Source organism: Cuculus canorus, chromosome 2 (assembly GCF_017976375.1).
Source record: "Cuculus canorus isolate bCucCan1 chromosome 2, bCucCan1.pri, whole genome shotgun sequence".
Classification (NCBI taxonomy): domain Eukaryota; kingdom Metazoa; phylum Chordata; class Aves; order Cuculiformes; family Cuculidae; genus Cuculus; species Cuculus canorus.
Window position 1 is genome coordinate 20553933 of NC_071402.1, and position 24474 is coordinate 20578406.

Genomic DNA, 24474 nt, shown 5'->3' on the forward strand with positions numbered 1-24474 from the left:
AATATTTTAAATCAAAAAGAACACCAAAATTATTTTAGTATAATATTATGTTTACTTAAATTGCTTTGTTACTCCTCCATAACAAAACTACAATTCTTTTGTCCCATTTCCTATGGAAGTATCAAAATAAGTTAAGAAGGGAGCCATTCTGAATCCCTAAGGGGTTTAGGACTATCTTCTTCAACACAGCCCTCTTACTGGCAGATAAGTTCCAGGTGGACTATTTAAATGGCAGGGTTGGATTATCTAAATAGCATTTGTGGGAACAGATATTTAGTTTTAAAACTAGAACAAAGACAGTTCGAGTGTCTGACAAAAATGAGGGTCCTGAATTTACAGAACCACAAGATCATACGGGATGTTTCTGACATCTTTTTATGACTCCTGTCTATCCCTAGTTACTATATAGCAAGACTTCATAATTACATGCAAGTCTGCATTTTTCGCTTTGTAGGAGAGGGGTCTAGAAAGTAAATGCTTTGGGTTTAGTATTGGTATCTCTATCAGATTTAACCCAATGCTTGCAGGAGTCCTCGTCCTGTGGAGCACCGTACTGTAGCAGTTCTCTCCTGAGAAGAGCCTCTGCTTCATTCTTCATATCCGTATATGTACTAGGATCCAGATTAGACTCAAATGTCTGTTTCTGAGTAAATCTACTTGAATTCGTTCCTGATTCTGATTTCATCTTGCCAAAACTTGGTTTTGTAACTTGAAGACAAAATGATTTAATTACTTTTTTGAAATAATGGCAACATATTAACCCTATTACTTTAACTACTTACTCCCAAAAATTACACTTGCCTTTGCATATTTTTTTACTTCTTTTATAAACTACAACAGATCTCACATCTTCTTCATCCTAATTATTTCAATACTTTCCATCCATGTGACTCTCATTCAATTGTGTTGTTTATTTTGCGAATTAATAGTGTGTATATGGTGCCATTTTTCTGCATCCTAACAGCAGTCATTCTGTTCATTATTCAACTGAATACTGAATACACAATTACTTACACTTAGGTCTAGTTTTCCAGGTACTGCAATAGACTGCATTTAAGAGCCAATGATAAACCCTTGGGTTTTCTGTAACAATATGAAACTTTCATCAGCACTACTGATTTTTGCCTACAATTAAGATTTTATTCCCCAGTATCACAAAAGTCAAGTGATTTGTCGTCTTTCTCTTCTGAAGATGGCATATGTTGCAAGTACTAGCAGAAGATAATTTTTTTGTTCTTACTGGGCAACATAAAAATTGGAACACTAAGCCTTCAGATTCAAACTGATTAGAACATTTGGCACAAATCTTCAATATTCAGTATTTAATGTTACTGAGGATATACTTATATCATCTGACTCTAGCGACTCATCCTAGTATCTTAAGCTACATTGACAGCAAGTGTCTCCTCATTTCCATGCTCCAAATTGCCTACTCAAGAGGCCTGCCATTTTCCATTGAGCATACAGAAAGTCTAGAGTCTTATGTGAAGTGGTTCAAAGAAATTACCATGAGGACCTTCTGCCGAAAAAGCCCATGTATTTGCTATTGACATTTTACACTTATGTTTGTACCTCTGCCTCTTGTCACTTCTTAAATGTGCTAGGTCAGCGACAGTCTAGTAAAACAGTAATCTTTTCTAATAGCTGACCTAGCAGAGAATATTAGAATACTAAAAGTTGATGGCCAGTAGAATACTTTGTTATCATGTTGGAATAGCTACCTAAAAAGAAAAAAATAAAAGCCAGCTAGATTTGTAGCTGCTGTGAATCAAAACTGCTTCAGTGACCTCAATATAGTGACGTTCATTTATCTGAGTCAATGAACTAAAAACATTCATTCTCTTAAAATATATCTACATCTCAAGTACACATTCTATGGGGACTGATCTTATCAAATCAGAATGGGACAATCAAAATAATTTGGAGGTCCTTTTTTCCATGAATAAGGTGCAAAAGGAGAAAGAACCACAATTCCAAAATGTTGCTTAACTAAAAATAACAAAAGTTAGAGTTTTCATTCCTGAATATCAAAGGAAAGACAATGCTTGTGTCCTGTCCACTATACTACACGTTTGAAACTTAGGTCTTGAAACCTGGCTTTACATCTAAATTTACCCACTGTACGGAGGTTCTCTTCAGGAATGATAAGTAATCAAGATCTTAACTTAGGCAGTTCAGATCAGTTCTGAAAAGTAAGAGGAAGTAACCCATTTTTAAGAGATAAGAGTTCTATTATAGCCTTTGGAAGGAAAGTTTGGTCAAAACCTTGAAATCTCAGCAGAGAAAAAAAATGAGAAGATACATGACTAGAGATAAAAAAAAGAAATATGAAGAGCAAGAAGGAGCTAATGGACACTTGCTACCTAATGGATGCTTACTTACTATACTTATATTGAAAGAATAAAGAAGTCTAATCAGCAGTCAGGTTTAAGAACAAGCAGAAGACAGTTGTTCACCAAATGTTTACTTCATCCATGGACCTCATTGCCATGAGGTGTACTGGATGCCAAAAGTATAAATGCTTCAAAAGTCTATTAGGTACAATCATGAGAAAGTTCATGGAGTATTATTAAATGTGGATGAAAGGCTGCAACCTCTGGCTCAGGATTTCCTTAAATCACAGATTGCCAGGAGTTGGATATGCCATGGGGGCTATCATTTTATACTCACTCTATTTTTATGTGCTTTCCTGAAATATCTGCTACTGGCAGTGTCAGAGACAAGATCCTGGGCTAGAAGAACCTTTATCTGATCCACTACAGTCATGGTTATAAGATCTCAAATGGGTTTTTTTCTAAGAAATGGGCTTTTTTTTTCTAGAGATTCCCAAACTGTACTTTATCATACCTGGGACATTCCATGCGAAACAGTAAAACATCATTCACCATTGCTGGATGCCTGAAAAAAAAAAGGCAAGAGTAGTTCAAAGGAAAAGCCTTATCTATGACTTACTTTGCTTTTATCAGTTTTGGTTAAATCATTAACATCTCTTCTAAAGTAGACTTATTTTTAATACTTCATTACGTAAAATCTGTCTTAATGTTTTATTTGTATTGTCACTACTGATTTATGTGCTTTTAATATATTAGTTTTAAATTTCTTGGAATGTTGATCAAGCCTTTAATGTAGTTTGTAATGTATCCTTTTAGTGCTTTTTAATCCAATTTAAATCATTTAATGAATCAACCATTTTATCCATCATTAAATCATATCATTTACCTTAGAAGTTATCTGTATTATATATACGTCTGTATTTTAGGTGGAAAAAACCACAACTCAATACTTGGATGTTTTAAAGGTAATTTAAAAAAAGAAAATCACAAATTCCAAAATCAATTACTTCTTCTCAGAATAAAATGCTGTGCTTTGAAAACATACTTCCTTTTATTTCTGTAGGTACAGGTTTTCAGTTTATTCCCATCCAAGAAAATGAAACACTTTGTTTCTCCAGAATGTAGCATGTACTTTCCAAGTGGAACTGACTCATGATGTTAAAATCTCTCTTCAGGATTGCTCTGCAGGGTGGCAAACGTGTGCATAGATGCACATACTCAGAGGATAGTATATGCATTATTTCTGGCCGTAAATAAAACTAACAAAAAAAAAAAAATCAACCAGACACAAAAGAAAAGAAAGAAAATAGAAGTAGCATGGACAATCCAGATGTTAGTATCCAGGATGACCTGAAAAAAGTAGATGGCATCCCCCCCCAAAAATGGAGAACATAAAATTAGCTGTAAGTTGCTCTGAGGAAAGATGTGTTGCTGAATTTGAAAGAGTTTTCACCAGTACACCCCAAACCATGCTACCCCTGGTGAAAAAGAAAAGAAAAACTACTTTACCTCTACTTAGCAGCCAGTGTTGGAGTATGAGCTCTACTTGACAATCCAGCTAAAATTGTTACTCCATAAAGGTATGCTTTCCCTACTCAAAGCATGAGTACTGGTTATTTATGCCTAAAAAGCCATTTGGGAAAGGAAACAATTCTACTTTTGCTGATCTGTCACTTCATTGAAGTAAAAGACACTACCACCACCATGTTCATTGTACTAGAAAAAACAAAGGATAAGTCTTCAATGTGCAGTACCATCAAGCTTCTTCTTCTATAAACATTTCTCCCATGTTTTAAGTGGGTTGGAAGTAGAACAGCAGGGAAGATTAAACACCAGATTATTTTATGAAACAGTGAAATACCTGTTTTACCATCTTCACTGGCAAAGTTAAGTATTTTTCTCTACTTCAACATGAGTGCGAATTTTCAGCCCTCAAAAGCAACCGAATGAGGAAATGTACTCATATACAATGCCACCATCACCCTCACTGTCAAGTTGCCTACATTTGAGTCTACTTAGTTCTTTAATTTTAAAGCATTTAACTTTCATTTGTTTCCCATCCTGATCTAGTTTGTTTGGGAGGCAAAGACATGTTAAGACATCTGGGATTCATCTAATGTGTTCTTTTTAACACAGGTTCAGTGTGATCAATCCCAGATGCTTAAAAACTAAAGTTATATATAAAATGTTTATAGGCTTTGGCCAAAATCAGACTCAACTTCTGAACTGTAAGAGTGGAAGTCCCTAAAACAGATACGAGTTAGTTTTAATTCATTTATTAAAAAAAATCAAGAAAGAAAGAAAGAAAGAAAGAAAGAAAGAAAGAAAGAAAGAAAGAAAGAAAGGAAATTAATACCATTCTTTTTGAAGTACAATCCAGTCAGACAGGTCAGATTAGTTTATATGCCATTTTAGGCTGGATTTTCAATGTTGTCAGTCATTAAATTTGCTCAAGACTTCTTATCATAAGCTCCATCTTTCAGTCACATTTTAAGCCATCAGGGTAGCTGACTTAATTGAAATATTTTCAAGGATATTTGGGCCAATACAGTTCAGCTTTTCCTGAGAAATAAGACTGGGAGATGGGAGATATTGTCTTCCCATAAGAAAAATATTCTATATAATTGTTGCTAGAAAGCCTATCAAACCAAATGCAGTGAAATAGGACCCTGAGGTTAGGTGGAGGAGCGAGGAAATACAAGGGATCCACAAGTCAGAGAAGGGTCTTTTGCTGTTGCTGTGAACTTTAAGCCCAACTTTAAGAAAATAAATTACTGTTGTTTGGGTAGGATTTATTTTATGTATGCTTGACATTACTGCGATGTCCTTGCAACATGTCCACTGATGTTGATGAACACAAAACCAGTGGTAAAGTTCTAATTTCCAGAGTCTTTAGTAGGCATTTGACTGAGTTCAGTTCTTTCCTGGAATAAAGCTGGCATTTGTATAAATGTAGGATTGTTACATGAACCTTCAGATTTGTGTTACAAGAGCTTAGGCTAGGCAATGTATTCAGTGCTAGTCATTGACTGGAGTCCATAGAGCCTTGTCACTGAATCTGAGATTGCCATATATTTATAAGCAGAGTCACATAATGTGTAACAGTGTATTTACTACTTTTTTCTACTTCTCTGCTCTAAAACCAGAGTACGTTCATAGAAGAAATTCTGAGCTGAAGAAAAATCAAAAGAAAAAGTAATTTGCTAAATTATTCGAAGTAGCTTTCTTTTCTTATGAATAAAATAGTTTCAAAAGCTAGTAACTAGTGGATTTCCGAGGTCTGACTTAAACAGAAGTATTTGCTTAGTTCAAAGGTAATTTTTATTTTCTATCTATATACGGGTCTCATTTCTAGTCCTTCTAAAACCTGCCACTGATTCAACAGCCTGTACCATAATTTTCACAATTGGGAAAAAAACAATGACATTCAGGGTAAAAAAAGAATTCCGAATTCCTTCTATGGAACTTCAGGTAAATGATTTATTTTTAATTTTTATTTTTTGTGATAGCTCTCCTTGATTGTTTGAAATGTCAATAATAGTCCCTATTAAGGAGTAAAAGGAAAAATATGAATTGTGTGGAGACAAAGGTGTCTGAGAAGCACGGTTTATCCCACCTGTAGCTTTGTGTAGTGTTATTTCTCAGACTAACTAATTTATATAGCAAACAACTGCAAGATGTATTTAATAGTCACACTTTTCGATTAACTTTTCAGGCACTAACATGTCCAGCTGAAGCTGCTTGTAAACTAGAGTGTCATAGGACATGAGCCCTGTTTTTATTGCAATTGTTTGAGTGTCCTGAATGGTTTTCAAGCATCATTGGCCTATGCAGGGTAGACAGCACATCTAGGCTTGGAGAGATGATGGGAAGGAAAGCATTCTTCAAGTAATTCTCAAATATCTAGCTGTATCTTTATTGACTGTCTCTCTCTTTGTTTCTCTTTGTTTCATTCTGAGGTTTTAATTTGGTTGCGGGTTTGGGGGCTTTTTTTGTCAAGCAGAAATCAGATACATGAGGTTTTTAGACTTAACATATAATAACAGTTTCTTTTAATGTAATACATATATGTCTTTTTTTTAAACAGTATTCAAAATTATGGAAGGCAATTAATAACAAAACTCAAAAAAATCTCATAATTGACCTGCCATGCTTGAAATATATTTGGATAGACTCATTATATGGTAATGTATGTCATAAACCAACTGTTTGGCATTATTTCTGCTATAATACTGTCGAGGAGTTTGATCATTCAGCAGAAACCTCAGTTCTGGTCCTTTACATATCTTTTAATGATATTTCCTCTGAATATCTCTGAAGGAGACCAAGAAAGCAAATTGTGTACGTGCATTATTTCTATTATGGGAAAAGGTGAACGGTTTTCTTAGACTTTCAGATTCCTGGTGTTAATGAGAAGGATAAAAACACTTCTTGTGTAGGAGAAACTTTTTATGAAACTTTTTTCCAAGGCTCCCACTCCTAAACTGAGCATGAAAGCTGTGGGAAAAGAAATTACTGAGGTCAGATGAGGTAGAGTTCCACATGAGAATAGGTTTTCACAAAAAGCAAGAGATTTTCTTGTCAACCAGACACATATACTAAAGGCCAATTTGTAATTTATTAATTCCAGAATCAATGTTTTTTAATATAAAATACATGGACCTTGTTGCTTATTACAACATTGAAAACTAAGGAGAACTGATCTCAGGTAAAAAAAAAAAAAAAGGGATAATGGGACATGGAAATGACAAAAAAGAGAAATATTAAAGATTGATTACAAAAGGGTTCTGTGTAGAGAACACACAAGTAATAAGTATGATAGAGAAGGAAAATGCCTGCAGTAATTAAATACTTCAATGATATTGTTTCGATGCTCTGAGCCTGTCGTACAGTTTTGAAAATGTTTTAGATTACTTTAAGGTTTTGGAAGGATAAATAAGGGAAAAAGAATGAAGGAAAATAGAGAGCAAATTAACTTTGAATATGGGCATCTCTATAGCACATTTAACCACATCAGATCTTGCCATCTGATTCCTAAGGAATACTGTATAGTACGTATGGAAGAGAAAGAGAGAGAATATGCTAGGAAGAAAATAGAAACAGAGATTGTTTTGAGCCTCCAGCTCCAGACTTCCCTCCTTTTAGCCTGATCACATTGATTAAATGGACTTGAATAAGAAAGTGAAGAAGCAACCAAATAGCCTATTTAATTCAAGAAGATTTGTATCCATGCCATCTAAGAGTTCTATCAGGCTCAGTTTCCCTGAGTTGCAGCTGCTCCTTGTAAGTTTATGAAGTCTAAGAATAGAACATATCATAAAATGAATAGGCAGTCTTCTACATTGAAAAAATGTAATTTTTTTTCCCCTGTAAAGATACATTTAAATATAAAAAGTTTTATCATAGGAATTTGTGCAAGTAAATAACTTAGTAAAATTTTAAAATCACTTATTAATTTCTAGTGTACCTCTTCAGTGGCTAATTGATGTGGCTAGAGAATTACATGGCAACAAGACTTCAGGATGAGTTACACAGAGCATGCAACACTTTCCCTATTGATGACCTCTGGAACCCCTCTCTTAAGCAGCTAGTACTTTACTTACTTGGAGGGAGGATGATAGGTAGTTAGTCTGCTTAAGCCTGACAATCCCTAGGTTACCTATATACTCTAATGCAAATATCTTTTGAACTCTGCATCCTAGAATGTATCAGACCATAAAGATTTAGTAATCAGATAAAGTTGGCAGCCACATTTCTTCAGGCTTCATACATCAAAGACACCGAACAACATTTTGAGTTATTTTTATGTCTGCTGAATAGTACATTTTTAATCTCCAGTTGAAAATAAATGTTTTGTGTCACAAGTCTGAATCTAATATGTCCTAGGACTTTTTTGGCTGTCACCAAGCCACTTTTTCACAGAAGGCAGGATGGATATCATGTTCCAGCAAGAAAAACAGGTACCAAGAGGCTGATTTTGCTTCTATTTGCGTTGATGAGAATTCATGCTTTATTTCACTAAGCTCTTTTTTTTTTTTTTTATCTAAGCACAGCCATGCTCAGGCAGGGGGAACTGCATGCAAATCCTTCCTACTGCAAACCCAGTTCCCAGGGCCCATCTTGCTCTTCTCATGTGTGAGTGTAAAGTCCAAAAGAAACAGACATTGAACAAATTTTACCTAAATTTGGCTATTGAGCTAAGGTTTTGGAAGTTAGTCTCTCAATATCACATTTTAGAATATGGAGAGAAGTAATACTGTGTAGTTTAGACTAGTTTTCAGATGAAATTAATCAAGCTCTGAGGATGCCTAAGATTGAAGAATCACAAATCAAGCATTTACATGGCAAAGTTATAATGCTGCCAAGGTCATTCTTTTCATACTCTGCCAGCTACTCAATCAGGAGTTTTAAATGTCAGCAGTAAAAAATGTCATTGTAGAATGCAGAAGAGTACAGAAAAACAGAACAATGAAAAGAGCAATAGCTTTCAACATAAGCTACCGTAACTTTGAACTTGCATCTGACCTCAGCATGAGCCTTTCTTTGAGCAGCAGGTTGACCAAGATGCCTTCCAGATGATTCCTCTCATTCAAGTCAGTCTATGCTTCTATGATATCACTGTTAAGTTTTACAGATCATGAGGATTACAGGACCGGATTATAGTTCAGTTTTCCATATAAACACAACATATCTAAGACTATGCTAGCAAGTATATAGAAATTAATTTCAACAGTAATTTCAACAATAATAGAAACATTAAAGTCATAAATTGTTTATTGAAGCTACTAGTGAAACATAAAAGATAGCTGTCTGAGGCTATATGATCACCAGAACTTCACATGCTTTAAAAAAAAAAATAATTAAGAGAAAGTCGAAACACATGGAAATAAACTCAGGGAACATATGTCAATAAAAAGACTAAAATTTCAAATACATTTAAAAGAATGCATTTAAATTCATGTACTTTAACTCACATGACAGTGTTTCACTGTAAACAACGGATATTGCTTTCTCTTCCCAAAACATGAAAGCCTTTTCTTCTGCAAAGGTAAATCAAGCAGGACCTTAATTGTCACTGAACTCAAGATCCTGATAAAAAATACCTGGAAACATACACACAGGACCTTGGAGAAAGCAGTCCACTGATAAACTCTGACCATATTTGCTACATTAAGTAGTAATCATAAAATAAGTTAATCTCGTAAAGCCTGGAAAGTCAGAATGATTGTGTAATACAGCACAATAACTTCAGGAACAAGCAGGAAACAGACACTATTTCTCATGATTTACGGTGGCTGATACAGAAAAGAGAAATATATTTCCTCTTCCTTCAACTGCCTGTGATTAATAAGCAAACAGTAGGATTGAATTCATACTGCTTTTGTTCATCTAGGAGTCTCATGTCCAGTCACAGAGTCATAGGATAGGGAGCTTCTACACAATCAGTGGAGAAAATAGATACCTCTAGATGCATAGATTAGGTGCTAGTGACTGTCAAGGACCAGTTTGAGAACCCTGGGTTCAAGCCTGGTTTGACACAGATTCAAAATCGATATATCTAGATACATAGATTAGGTACTGGTGACTATTTCCCATCACAGCTGTCTTAGTTAAGTGTCTAAAACCATCTGTGGTGGGTCTCAGGAATGGGAGCTCTGTTTGAACTCAAGGAAATGGACATAGTTGTAAGATCACAAACCCATCATTGCCACGGCTGTTCCAGATCAAACTGGAATTCTTCTCTCGTATTTGTAGATCAATAATAGCATTTGAATTCTGACATCTTACATCCTGTGCTTGCCTTTGTTTACACTTGCAGTAATGGTACATATGCTATCGCAGATATGACAGCAAGCAGACAAAAAAGACGTTAAAAAAAATCTAGATCCTCATATGACCTTATTTAAGCTTAAGAGACTATGAATGTTTTCATTTTCTTTAGTAAGATCCTTAGAAATGGTCCATGAATACTGACAGATTAATACCTTGTGAGTAAAATCCATGATATCACAGTCATCCTGAGAAAACAACAATTTTGTGAAGTAATTCAGAATTTCAGTATAGTGGGTGGAGTACATAATTCCCTTGGTTATATGAAATTACTGTCTTAATACAAAAATTAAGCTGTTTTCCCCATTACATTTCTTTCTGAAATCTACAGTGACATTTCAGAAAAGTGACCTTTATTTTCAAAGCTAAGATTATCATAGCTGAAGCAACTGTACTTCATTTTTACCATAGAGTTTTAGTATTCCTGTGTTACTTCTTAGCCTTCCTTAAACGCATTCTTACATATTTAGTGTTTCACTAAATGATTGAGATCACTCAGTCATCAAGTGATTGAGATGAGGGTTAATAGCATAACACAGAGAAATTAGTTTATCTCTGTTAATATCCTGAAGATTAAAAATTTATTTTCTCCAACAACCTTTCCACTTTTCACAGGAATAACATGCTGATAGTTTTCCTATCTTTCTAGATCCACGACTGGTGTACTGCATGGATCTTTTCTGACTTAATCTGTGTTGGAGACGGGGACAACTACATTTTCTTGTCTATAATTCCAGCATCTGTTGAGGAAAATTTGGCCTTGATATGTTGCTTAATGCAGCTCAGAAATCTTCTACAAAAAGGGAACGAATGTAGCATCTGAGGCATGAAATAGTAACCAGCTATTTAGGGATGCTGCAGTGAGGGGCTCCTTGGCTCTGGTCTGGGTGCAGACATCCTGGCAGCAGCTCTACAAATACGAGTGAAACTTTAACTTAGCAGGAGCTGCAGTGTGGCTGTCAAGGTTATATGAAACTGCATCAGACCAAGGCAGAAAAAAACCCCTGGGTTTCTGAACCTCATACTGATGAAAAACCAGTAAAAGGAGTTGGGAAGACAAATTATGATTGCTTTAGGTGGGTCATGATCTCTGGAAAGGGAGGCTGAACAAATCTCCTTTCAATGCATGCATCACACACTGTGCTCCGAGGTGACTGGCAGTGGTCCTGGTGAAAGGACAAAGTAAATTATGATGCAGTGCTATGAATTCATTATCTGCTTTTTATGCCACAGCCATATCCTGTCACCCACCAGGACTCTGGCTTCAAGCAGTCCTTGGTTTCCCATGCTCTAGGCTGAGTAGAGATCTCATGGCTTTAGCTCTTGGAATGCTTTAGCACTGGTTCCGATTTTGTTGTTATTCTGCCAATAGGAGTAAATAATGAAAAAAAAAAAAGAATGCCAACTAGCTGAAAGACAACTTCAACTGCTCTATGAGAAATCAGACAGCAGGGATAATAACACACAATTGATTTTGTTAGAGACACAGACTCATTCAAGTTGCTGCTGTAATGACCTCTCATTCCTTAGAATGAATAAAAATCCACTACCTTTGGTCATGGGAAACCTGGTTTTGTGGCACTCCTGACAAATAATCTAGAGAACTCAGTGTACTTCCTGATCAGTGATTTTTTATATGGTCACAGATTCTGTGACTTTTTTGTCAATGTATGTTTTAGTGGTGACAGTGTCTATTCTCACTGCTAACACTGGATGGTATAGACAGTATAGATTTGTGAAAGAGCAGAAGGCATCTCCTGTGGGATCAGCTCTACTCCTGGAAGAGACCACGAGGAGTTGACAAGGATGGAGAAAGCTAAGAAGCCCCGAATGCTGAGCTTGGGTCTTTTATTAGCTGGAAAAAAAAGTAGGTTTTAAAGCTTAGCTGAATACAGTCATGCTTAGGAGAGGTAAGACAACTCAGTTGCATTGGGTACATCTGAGTGAAGGAATGAGCCTAGCCATGTGCTCTAACAACTGCGATGAGCAATGTAGCTCTAGAGTATGATTTTTCTGAACTTTTAGTTTTTTTAAAGGAAATATTTAATCCAAGGAAATCTTCTATTTATGATATGATGACTGCCTGGTTACTGTGTCTCACTGGTCTCAATTTAGAAGAAAGGGAACAGTGCTGTGAAAGACAGTCCAGCAGCTGCACAGGCAAGGACTGTCCACCGGCTGACTGCTGGGACCTGAAAAGGTCAGGTCCAAATCAGGATCCAAATTTGGCTTTGATCTCACCAATGCCTGGAGGCAATGAAGGAGATACAGGACATTTTTAATCCAGATTTTATTGTTACATGAAGACATAGCCAGGCATATAGTCAAGCTTGCTTAGAAGCTGAGAACTTGAATGTAGAATAGAAACAGCCTATTGTATTACACCATTTTTTGCTAAGCAGACCTCTAAGTAACATTTGTAAGGAAGACTGAGAAAAAAATTAACTAGCTTTGGCTAGATTACGAACTCTTATGATGCATCTATTTCAACTAACGCTGTTCTCATCTTCTCAGGCTCCACCTTAAAGAAGTTGACCCATTTATTTAACATTAGTTATTGAGGTAAACAGGACTGTTCAGCAAACTATAATGCAAAACATAAATGTCTGTAAATGATCAGGCTCTGTGACAATAAATTCCAAATTTATCCAGGAACTCTGCGTTTCAGAGAAGATTCACAAGTCAGTCATGGTATATCTGGCCAGGTAAACATTTAATCAATTAAGTTAAATAGAACAACTCTGTGAGGAAAGACTGACAGCATTCTAATGCAAAACAACCCGAATCTGACAAATGAACCACACAACTGGTAAAGAGGATAAAGTCATGATTTTTCATAGTCACAGCACAAGGCAGCATCTGCCCCCCTGACTACACCAATAACTTTCCTCCTACCTGTTTCTGAGGATCCCATCTTTAGGGAAGTCTCCATCCCCTTCACCCCATCCTCTTGAGATCATCTCCCTCAGATCAGGAGGTACCTTGGAGTCCACACTGCTCTATGATTAGCAGAAACTGAGTGACAGGAACCAGAAAAGACTGGTCCCTGTACCTGAATCTCAATGAGAAACCAATGGAATTTTGTTTCCAAGTGCCTAAATTACTATTAAAAAACAGTGTTAATTTATTTGCTTCAAACTGTTTGAAATTTTTACATCTATTTCAAGAATTATACATCAGGATTCTTAACACATTTATTATCTTATTTTGCAGATCTTGACCAAAGAAAAATAGCTTTGTGAGTCAAGAACCTGTCAAGAACCAGGTTTATTGACCATGCCTTCAAAAATAGTGAGAGCATTAAACATAATATTTTACTGGGAAAGGCTGGAAATGCAAAGCATTTTTGGCCTGATACAGTAAATCATTTTCCTCTTTGGTATGGCAAATAGAGGGACTGCTATCAAAATAGATCATCCCTCAGGCAAGTACATTCTGCTTTTTTAAAAAATATGTTCTTCTTCCTCAGGATGCATTTCAGTGTATAAGAAAGGCAAACACAGATGAATCAGATTAATAGTATTGGAGCGTGTCAACTTGAGATCGTGTAAAGATCAGTGCTTGCCAATAGCCAGCCACAGTCAGAGTGAGAACATACGGCTCACATTACCCCCATCCTCCCCAGAGCAGATACATATCTCAAATGTGTCAAGTGTATGTTTGGTCCTGATTAATCATAGGTAGAGCAGCTGTACTGTCAGTCTTATGACTGACATCAGTACTACACTAGCCAGGAAAAAATCTTTCTCTACTCAGAGCAGTACTTCATGCATTTCATTTTAAAATTGTTTCTGGGACTGTCCTCCATGTTAAATATATCTATGGCTTCCTGAATGCCTCATTTTCTATCCATCCATCAGCTGAGACTGATTTCAGTCATATTTTTTTTCCAAGTTCATGCCAATATCTACTGATTAAAGAGTTGCATAGAAACATCTGTTTTCAAATCTCTCACCCTTCGTTTGTAACATTTCTTCTGATATTTAATATATTTGAACAACAAAACTTTTGAATATCAATCTCATTTAGCCATCCACATTATGTGACAGACATGTTCAGGTATATTGATAAATAAATGTATATCATGGAGGAGAAAATTCAGGATAATCTGGATAAACCACCAGTGAAATTTTTGGTATTTCTGCTGGTAAGTTTTAGCTATTAACTGTCAAGAAGACAGGCTCTTGAGTACACAAATATTTGTAGAGCTACGCAAACACGTCAATCACACTTTAAACTGATTCAGATTTTTTGACTTTTTAAATTTTGCGTTTTATAATTAAAACTAAACACATGGGGTTTTTTTCTTATTTCATGAATATTTTTAAAATAAAAAAATCTGATTATATGCAGTGTTTTAGTCTTTGTGTACTAAAACCTATTTTAAGGAAAAAAAATGACTTGTCAAGATATTTAATCTACATGTAAATATTTATTTTAAGCATAAAAAACCATCATATATCATTAAAAAATAAACTCGAAAAGAAAACAAGAAAGTTAAAGATTTAATATTCTGCAAATATTTTGGTTTTGAAATGTGTGAAACAGACTTGTTAAATACAGCACACAAATTAAAGCTTTAGATAAATATGAGTTGCTAGACTTGATTGTATACTGAAAATGCAACTCTAATTTCTTGTTTTCAAAGGAAACAATAATCACTTTGTTATGCATTTATATTCCAAATGACTCCTTTGAATATTACTAGTTATTTTGATCTCTCCAAGTTGTTCAGAAAAATGAAGTATTTCTTTATGTAATATCTCTCTTCAAATTTTACCAAAACTTAAAACCACCATTGACATTAAAGGCCTGGGTTTGATAGCCAGGTTTATGTCTGGCTTATACTAATGAAACCATCACCACAGTGTCAGTCACAAGAACAGACTGACAACGTTGTTGTCCTTGACGGGGAGTCTTTCAGGAAGAAAATGAGCATTCAGTTATTGCTCTGAAAATAAAACCCACATACTTTATGTGCAGCTCTGAAACCAAAGTTATCGAACATGTTCTGGTACTATAGGGAAGAAGCAGGGACAGCAGCATCCCAATTATTGATTTTTTTTCTGGAAGTCTTCCAGAGAAGTTCCTGTGCTGACTGGGACACAGAGCTTCTGGAGGTACACTTTAAATCCTTCTCATTGGATTACCCGATTACATCACACAGGATAGAAAGAAGTGTGATTCCCTTCTTCCATATAGCTGGAAACTCAGCAGAGAGGGACTAGAGAAACCAAGGCCCAACAGTAATGTTAGCTCCCCTAATGACTGACTTGGTTGAGTACAGAGCAGAAAGATTTCCATCACCTGCCTATGGTCTACTGGAGGTTTGTATTTTCTGGAAAAAAATTTTGATGAGACCATAAGCTCAGTGCAAGGGAAGCAGAGCAGGAAAGTACCTTGATTTTCATGGAATAATGTCATTTTCATCAGCACAAAAATCTTGGCCATTCCTTTACAGAGACTAGCACTCTGAACCATCAGGAGTAAGACAGCAGTGGACAACGGTGACGGCTTCAAAATCCTGACTTGTGAGCTTTTAAACTTTACAACTGCAGGACGATCATTTATAGCGAGTATAATGGCAACATAAAAATGTTTTCAAGTGACATTCTTGAAGAAAAAAAATCTGACACTTTCAGTTAGTGAAGCTCATCCCTTACTGACCCGAGTGTAATATTAGAGTTCATAACAATCTTTACCAAACAAGAATACAAGTTCAGTAATAAATAGTCTTCAGTACAATCACCATCACTACAGATGTAAGACTAGAAGCTCAGATTATATTGTATGTCATCTGTAGACTTTAAGCTTAAAACAACAAGTAATTAAAAATCATTTTAAATACAAATATCTCTACTGAGTAAAGCTATAGTTGCTTCCTAAATGTATTTGACAAAAGCAGCTTAATCTTCTACGTGTTGCAAGGTTACATGTTTTTAAATATTTATAGGGAAGAAACACATAGAGTCTTAGGAAAAGCACAGTATTTCTGTAATTGTGAGAATGAAATATAAATGCTAGTTACTAAAATATCTGTACCAGTTCTTTAATAATAAAGTAAATGACATTTAGAATACCAGTATAAATGAAAATCCAAAAGAGGTATGCGAAACTTGTTGCCCAGGTGTATCAGTTTACTTTTTGGATTGTAATCAAAGTTCTCAATTTTCTTTCCAATTCTTTCTGCTGAGTTCAATAGGGTCAGGTCCCTAACATGCTAAATCATTATACGTGTTGTTGAACTTAATATTGTTCAAGGGTCAACAGTCTAGTACTTGCAGTATTAATTGCAGTATTTGCCTTGAAGAGATGCTTCCATAGTATTTCCTCCTTTTTCTTTGTCTAGCATTTTCACTGTTTTCTCACAGTTTCAGAAAATGGATTTAGATATCTTTTAATTACGGAAGCTCTTACTCTTGGTGGAGTACTGTGCCTTCATTCCTGTACAGTGTGTCACAGGTTCAACCTCCACTTAAGTTAGTAGCAGTAGTAATATAACTAAGAATAAGGAAACCATTTCAGGATAACTCAAACCACAATCAAACCTATCCATTAATTATAGCACTTCAATTTTAAAAACAAGATTTGATATTCAGCTTTTAGACTCTCCTGACACATATGCATCTAATTTTTCAAACTTAGAATAGTATTAACTTCCATTTAATTTTTTTCTTCTTGTAAGATCGTTACAAGTTACATTGTCATTGTTGGGTTTTATTTTCTGATTATACTGATCTGGATATAATTGCAAAAAATACTTTAAGTGAAGTAAAATTTAAAAACACTTTTCTTAAGGAATCATATGCTTGGGGCACTAATGAACAGCTATTTTTCCACACAGATAGCATAGTAAATTCATGTGTATGTGTAAATATAAATATGATTACTTAAATTCTGACAAGCCCCTGATTGTATTTCAGGGTGGAGCTCAGTCTGTGCAGCGCTGACAGTGAGAAGACATGGTGAAGTTCTGTCAGTGGCTGTGGCATTCTATTTTTCTGGAGGAAAACCAGAGAGATTGTATCTCGATGACAAAATCTCCTGTCATTTGGGCCCAGGCTGGTGTATACATTGCAAACACAGAGAAAGTTACAGAGAATTACAATTGTTATTTATTCTTTGACATGGTATCTCTAACAGAGAAATAAGGTGTAACTGATCCCATGTTTTACGAATGTCCAGACCTATTGGCATACTATAGTAACAAAAAAGTTTTTTCTTCCTCTTTAGGGTTGAAAACTCACCTGCTATTAAGTCATAGATGCATATACCCATGAACAGAAATTTGTTTCACTATATTTAATATGAAGAACATTTCGTTGACATTTTAGGTCTTGTCATTCTGTATTTCTTGTAAGATACCTAGCATGCAAAAACTACCTTTGTGATCTGTTTATATGAAACTACATTAAATTGTTTAGATTATCAAAAAATAAGGGAGCCAAATATCAGGCTTGATCACTGGACAAAGTCATTCAATAGCTAACAAAAATGAAGTCTTTGTATGTAACAGCCCAAAACACTAGCCTGATCTCCATCTAAAACGCCTTTCTAAGAATTAGGTTTGTCTAATAAAAGAGATAAGGACCAGAAAAGTTCAGATTTTTTTTTTTTAAATATGGCTGGTGGAAGCATTAATTTCCTGATGCAATAAACTTTTTTAATTTTACTCAACTTTAAATACATGAATAAACTATCTTCATTGTTTCTGCTCATGTGAATTCTGGCCATATAGTAAACATTTTGCTGCTGCAGGGTTAGTACCTCACACGTAAGGTTATCTGTCTGAAAATCCAAGAGTGTAGTACTGATTCAAGAACACCAACACATACCCAAAACTAAAGCATCATGATAGTATTTCTACTGTAGGTACAAGCTCTCAGAGTGTGAGCTTAACTATATGTTTAACTCTCTACTTATGCAATTAAAAAGAATCTTAATCCAAGAACATAGAAATAGATTTAAAATATCAAACAGTATAAGGAGAAGAATGAACGTTTAATAGTACTTCTGAATTTGCTGAGTTCATTCAGAAGGAAAAGAGCTGGGAAAGGGTTTATTTCTACAGCTTTGCAGTAGTATATAATAATAGCTTGAAAACCTCAAGGATGTGAGAAGAACAAAGCTTTATTTCAAAAGCAGTGTAACTGGAGACAAATGTTTACAGTCATAGGGCACTGAATAAATGCTTTAGCCCTTTTACTTTGATATTTTTATGTTTTCCATTTTATCCAGTAAGAATACAGTTCTGCCACTAAGTACAACAAAAAAAAACCCCATAAATTTTATAAGAGGTGGGTTTGGATTTGTAATACTAGTAAACAAATTCTAAGAAACAGCATTCAAACACTCAACTCAAGCATTTCTTTACAGTGCAAACCCTCTGTCCCAAGGGCCAAGCACACAATAGCAACCATATCATACATATGCTGTGGATACTTACTAACCCAGATCACAATCTCTACCAAACATGCGTAAAAGCCACTCATATGTTACAATTCAGTATGAAATGCCATAAAATAATCTTTTGTACCAAATCAGAGCTATGCTAGCTAGTCTAAGTTTCTTATACATTATTCCTTCCTTCGATAAGTAATGAATTGTGGTAATACTAAATACGGTGTATTGGTAAAAAAAAAAATACATTTTATCTGAAACTATTAATAAACAGAGTATACGCTTGGAAAAATCCATTTTATTTTTATCTGAATGTTATAATGCTTTATAACGTGTTTTTTCTTTGTAGAGTGGCAAATGAAAGATAAAAAGAAATATTTAATCTGCTCTACAGTAATGTGCTTCTATTTGAGTTACTGACTGTTTTTGCTTACAGAGAGAGCAGCTCAGTCAAAATCAGCTGGTCAGTCTTTTATGCTACAATTCCACTATGCGTAGTAATTTCTACATAAATGTTCTGTAAATTTTAGGTGGTCATGAGGGAGGATTTCCTTCCAAGATAGAAAAATAAGTAAGACATTTTTATTTCAATTAAGCAATAAGTAACACAGTTGTGATGACACAATTTATGTTCAAAATACCTGTAAAATAATCATAGTAATTAAAATGTAATAGCCATCATATAGGATTTAATTTACTAAAAAATTTATAGTAGAGCATTATTGCAGTCTGGTGTCCACCTGTCCTGGGCAGTTACGTACCAGAAACCTTGCTGTGAGTTCTCTAAAATGTAGTAAAATATTATTAGCCCAGGGAATTCTGGACAGATGTCAAACTGGTCCCAGCCTCTTCTACTAAAGTGTTTCCTGTAGTAAAGCATACAAGGGCTGCAGCTAAGGTGACACATTTAAACCCAAGTTTTAAATCTTACAAAACTATGTGCCTCCACTGCTGTTGTACTGGGAAGTTCTTGCATTTCCAGCATGCCTACCCAAACATCTAAACACCTACTGCTGGCCCTGGTGCCCAGGAGTGCAAATGTGCTGAGACGTCATGCCAGGAAACAAGATACCCATGTTTGAATGTTGTGTTTTCTAGGTTTTTGAAACCATCTTGTAAAATGGGAAGCTACAGTGTCCATCAACATTTCACAACTGACAGTTTGTGGGTGTTATGATAACTGGATACTGTGGTCTAATATAATGAATATATTTTAAAAATTCCCAAGAAAACTAGTTCAGAATGGCTGACTTGAAAAACAATCTTCCATGCATTTGGATCTTTAAATATATTGCTAAGGATTCGCAGATGTTTGCATTTGGTGCTGCAAGAACAGTGCTGATCCTGCATGGGGACTGGGACAGGGTCATGTGAGGTATTTCAGAATCTGCTAGAATGATGAGGTTTAAAAAAAAAAAGCAAACTCATGACAGTATCAGAACAAGAACCAGAATATCTTTTGCCTATGTTAACAAATGCCTGTCCAGTTTATAATCCAATTTGAATTAGTGCCAAGCATGTTTTATATTTAGCCTGTCCAACTGAATAAATGCCTGAACAACACTGGGATTTCAAAGTAACATCTGCTAACAGAAGTAGGCAGAATCTTTTTGTATCCACTGGTATCTGCCTCTTGGTTCCACATGGCATTTACAGATCACTTTTCTTACGAAGTTCAGCTCTACATGAATAGGCTGAGAGAAAATTATTCTATGCAGATTAAAATAAGCAAATTACCCAAAGCATTTATGTAAAGAGGAGACAAAAGTGTGACTGAGCTGGGAAGTCATGGAAACAAGACATGAAATCTATAAATCTATTTTAAATGAAAATTGATCAAAATCTTTATAGCTGAGGCCAGAACTGACGAAATCTATACAAATATTACCATTTTCTGTGGCAGTTAACACACCTAGGTGCTCTTCTGAGAAACCAGAAAGAGAATGACAGTTTAAGGTTTATGTTGTTTTAGACTATATAAATTACACTATCGAAACAAGCTTTACTCTCCTTTCCATTTTACTTCTGTTGCTGGGTACCCTGGCTGTTTATCTAGTGAAACTTAGACAAATAGTGCCAATATTAGTAAGCAGAACATGAAATATTATGAAAATATGATTTAGTTATGCTTGGCTCCAGCAGGCTAAAGAATATCAAACACTATCAATAGAGATTTTCCTTTTATGGTGGAATATGATACAGTTGTAAAAGAAGGCATAGCAGGAAGAGTTTAAAGTTATGCTAAATTGGCTACAGCAGTTTAATTAGGGATTTGGATATAAAATGGATTCTATTAAGTTCCTGTCTATTTTTAACGACTCCTTTAGCCTTTAAATTTCTATACTACGCAGATGTTTCACAAGCATGTGTTATTTACTAAGGCATGTTTACTGTTGAAACATAGTAGATTTACTGCTAAATAATGCTCCCTAGCTGCTTGAAATGCCAGTAAGTAACAGATGTGTTTTTACTGAAGTTTATCACAACTGTTTGGGCTGCCGAAAGTTTCATAAGATGACTAGAGGTCTCCAAGAGGCCTTCAGCTCATAGAAGTGAGAATCCAGTTGTTTGTTCTTTCATCCAGCTTATATTGAGTAGGACACAAGAGCTCACAGAGTACTTTTGAGTCTGTCTCCTACTTCGGAAGTAAATGTTTTCTTAGATTAGAGAGCAGTGTTAAGCCATCATCATCTTCATCTGCCCTAACTGATCCTATGCTAAAAATCATTATGGAGATAGTATGTCTGAAAGTTCAGTCAGCTGTCTCCTCTGTCGTCACAGCTCATAGTTATGTCAAACAACAAAAGCAACTTCAGAAAAGGTGCTGATAGAGTACCAGCATTGTGTTGAATATCGTCTGTTCTGCTACCTGTGCTATGGCACTGGTAATTTACGGCAGAAGATCAGGGCACATAGCAGTATCTTGCCACCACCTTAACTGTCATGGTTAGATTTGTCTACTTAAGCCCTTGTTTAGAGGGTGCGTGAAATGTATAGATTTCACTTTTGTAGTGCTGCTTTATTGCAATGTTACTTGGCAAATTAATAATACTATGTTTTCTCTCTTCTTTTGATGATCATTGTACTCAGACACGCAGCTGCAGGCTCAGGAACTTCCTGAGCCACAAAACATTGGAGGCTGGAAGAATATTTTGGAATTGCTAAATCACTGACTGAGTATGTCAGTATATGTTTTCTCTATTTTGAAATTCCTTCCAGGACATCTGGGTTTGGCCATAGTAAAGGATAAAGAGTTGATGGAGGTGAAGTCAATGAGCTGCCTGGTCTTGGAACATACACCTCTCCTTTCTTTGACTCTGAGCAAAAGCAGAGTGACAGCAGAGTAATCAAGCAGTACTTGGCAATTAGGAATCATGAAAAATAATGAAAAATGAGGACAAGTTCCAACAAAGGACAGAGAAAACAAGGAGAACCAAAAACACATGCTAAGGAAGTATTTCTCATTCATGCATCACAACCACGCAGAAGGCAGGAGACCTACACGTACAAATGTCAACGCCCAAAAAACCGAAGAGTACCTAGAAGTAAGATGAGACTTGACCCTTGCCTCAGTCTGCAATCGGTCATTCTTGTAGTCAGGATGAGGGTCTATATGATCTTGTAAGAGACTTACAAGAAGATTGTTCCCTTCTGATAAATAAGGGCAACTGAAGTAGCACTGTAACTTATAAAAGCTGGCTAGGAAAACAGGAAGCTAAACAGTTTAAACAATCATTTCAGGACGGTTTTAGATGAGAAACAGAATATGAATAGAAACTGAGAAAAGAATTTATAAACTATCACACCTATACCGATAGAAACACCACAATAAAAAAATGAAACACATTTCTTGACTAGTAGTGCTTCGTTTTGTGTTTGCTGTAAGGGTGAATATGTACTTTCTACTAAGTTCCTAGAGGACACCAGTTACCAAAGTTTTAATTTCACTTATATCAAGCACAATCAAAGTTTATATGCCTCTATATTGGTACTAGTGGTCATTATCAAGGTCTCAGTCTAGTGAGTTGTGTAGTGTGGATGAACTGCCAAAGTCATAGAGATTTCTGTCGATGACAACCTCCCAATGACCTCAACACAGCTGTGCAGAATTGGGAAATACACCAAGCTACATCCACCTTGAAAATGTAATCCTCAAAACTGTGAAGGGAGAGCATTAGTGTCCTAGGTAATTATCTACTAACGGAGTTGGTTCAGTCAGATTTCAACAATTACGAGACATGAATCCCCATCAAATTGTTTTAGACAAGTGTACAAAGTGTAATGATAATGACTGTACCACTGATGGAAAATAGGAATCATTGTGACAACAGCTGGGTAAAATTAAACAAACCAATAATTGTGCAATTTAAAAACTTATACTCTGACCTCATATAAATGTTATCCTAGCATGAAACATGGCATGGATTTGTCCACACCATAACATGATCTAAAAGAGGTCCTTCGGTAATTCATTTTGTTCTTTCAAATGAATTCAGAATTCATTATATTTGCCAGTCACAGTGTCTGTTACAAAGCACCATAAAGAAAAAAAAAAAAAAGTGTCTTAAGTATCTTTAACTTTACATGTTTTTTACTTATCTCTTTGCTCTAGTTTATAGTAATAACATGGTCAGATTTCACAGGCTGTAGCTGCTCTTATTTTCATAGCAACTGCCTTTCACTACACAATGCCAGCTGCAACTGTATTTCCTACTTAAAGCATAACTCTCCCTCCCGGCCTCCCATGCCTGACACCTGCCTAGAACTATGATTATCTTTACCAATCTGAGATACTCCAAAGGCACAAAGAATTTTCTTTTTTCAACCCCTCCCTCATTCAGCCCATTTTTGAGTGAAGCTATTATTCAAGCAGAAAGCTAAAGGCTGCACATTCTTACCACTTATATGCACCATTAACTGCAGCTCATTCACAGAACAAATCACCAATTGCTTCATAATCCTTTCTCTCTTAACAGGATTTTCCAAATGTTTTTCTTTCAGCAGCACTGTCTTCTGCATCAGGAAGTGCAGGCATTCATCTTTAACTCCCTGCTTTTGCAATATCGTAACACGTAATCACATCCAAAAATAGTTGATATCAGCCTGGTTTACCATCCTGCAATCTTAAGACGTTCAGTCCTGGGAAGAGAAATAAAACACTCTAACTTACTTTATAGAAATTACAGGGGTGAAACAATAAACAATATTGAACATTAAAGAAGTAAACATTAAGGAAGAGTTTTAAGGATTTAGGAGGACTAGAAATAAACTGTTTCTCCAGTCAGTTTTCTTGATGTTATGATGTTTCTTTATTTACAGTGAAGGTGAAAAATGGTCTGAAAATAGACTAGAGTGTAGCTGTGCTTCAATATTTCTGTGCATTTTGCCTGCTGTGTGAAAGTATCCTAAAAGAAATTGAAATGAAATGAGGTCCTTGCTTGACCTCCAGCCTCATTTTGCTCTGACAATAAAATTGGTCACAAATACATTTGATTCCACTGATTTCTTTTTGTAGGAATCAAAAAGAGCAAATTATATTACAATGCACGGAGTACAAATCTGCTGTGTTACTGAGGTTGTTCCAAAGAATAGGAAAAACATGCAATTGAATGGATTGTATTGTAAAAAGCAGTCCACTTAAATGGAAATAATTCCCAAATCTCAAATCAAAACTGATTTATTGCATTATAGTATTTATTGTATTCAATTTTATGGATAAATTTGCCAGATACACATTGTAAAAAGCTAGTGTATATGATAATGTAAATCAGTCAAATACAATTTGGACAAGGAAAACCAGAAGGATGTGTGATGTCTGTACTAGTTTGTGTATCTTACACACAGGGAGCTCTTCTGATTTTCATTTGCATGAGACTGAAATCTGATTCTAAACACATAAAAGTAGCCAAGA

General features: G+C 35.5%; 1 long non-coding RNA gene across 1 annotated transcript; it reads right to left on the minus strand.

The window, feature by feature from the left end:
- Window positions 1–268: 268 nt before the first annotated feature.
- LOC128851413 (uncharacterized) lies at window positions 269–23617 on the minus strand. The gene is made up of 3 exons (XR_008448790.1): window positions 23462–23617; window positions 2848–2898; window positions 269–708 (listed from the first exon to the last, which is right to left on the minus strand). It is a non-coding gene; the product is annotated as an uncharacterized LOC128851413 (long non-coding RNA).
- Between the last annotated feature and the right edge of the window lie 857 nt (window positions 23618–24474).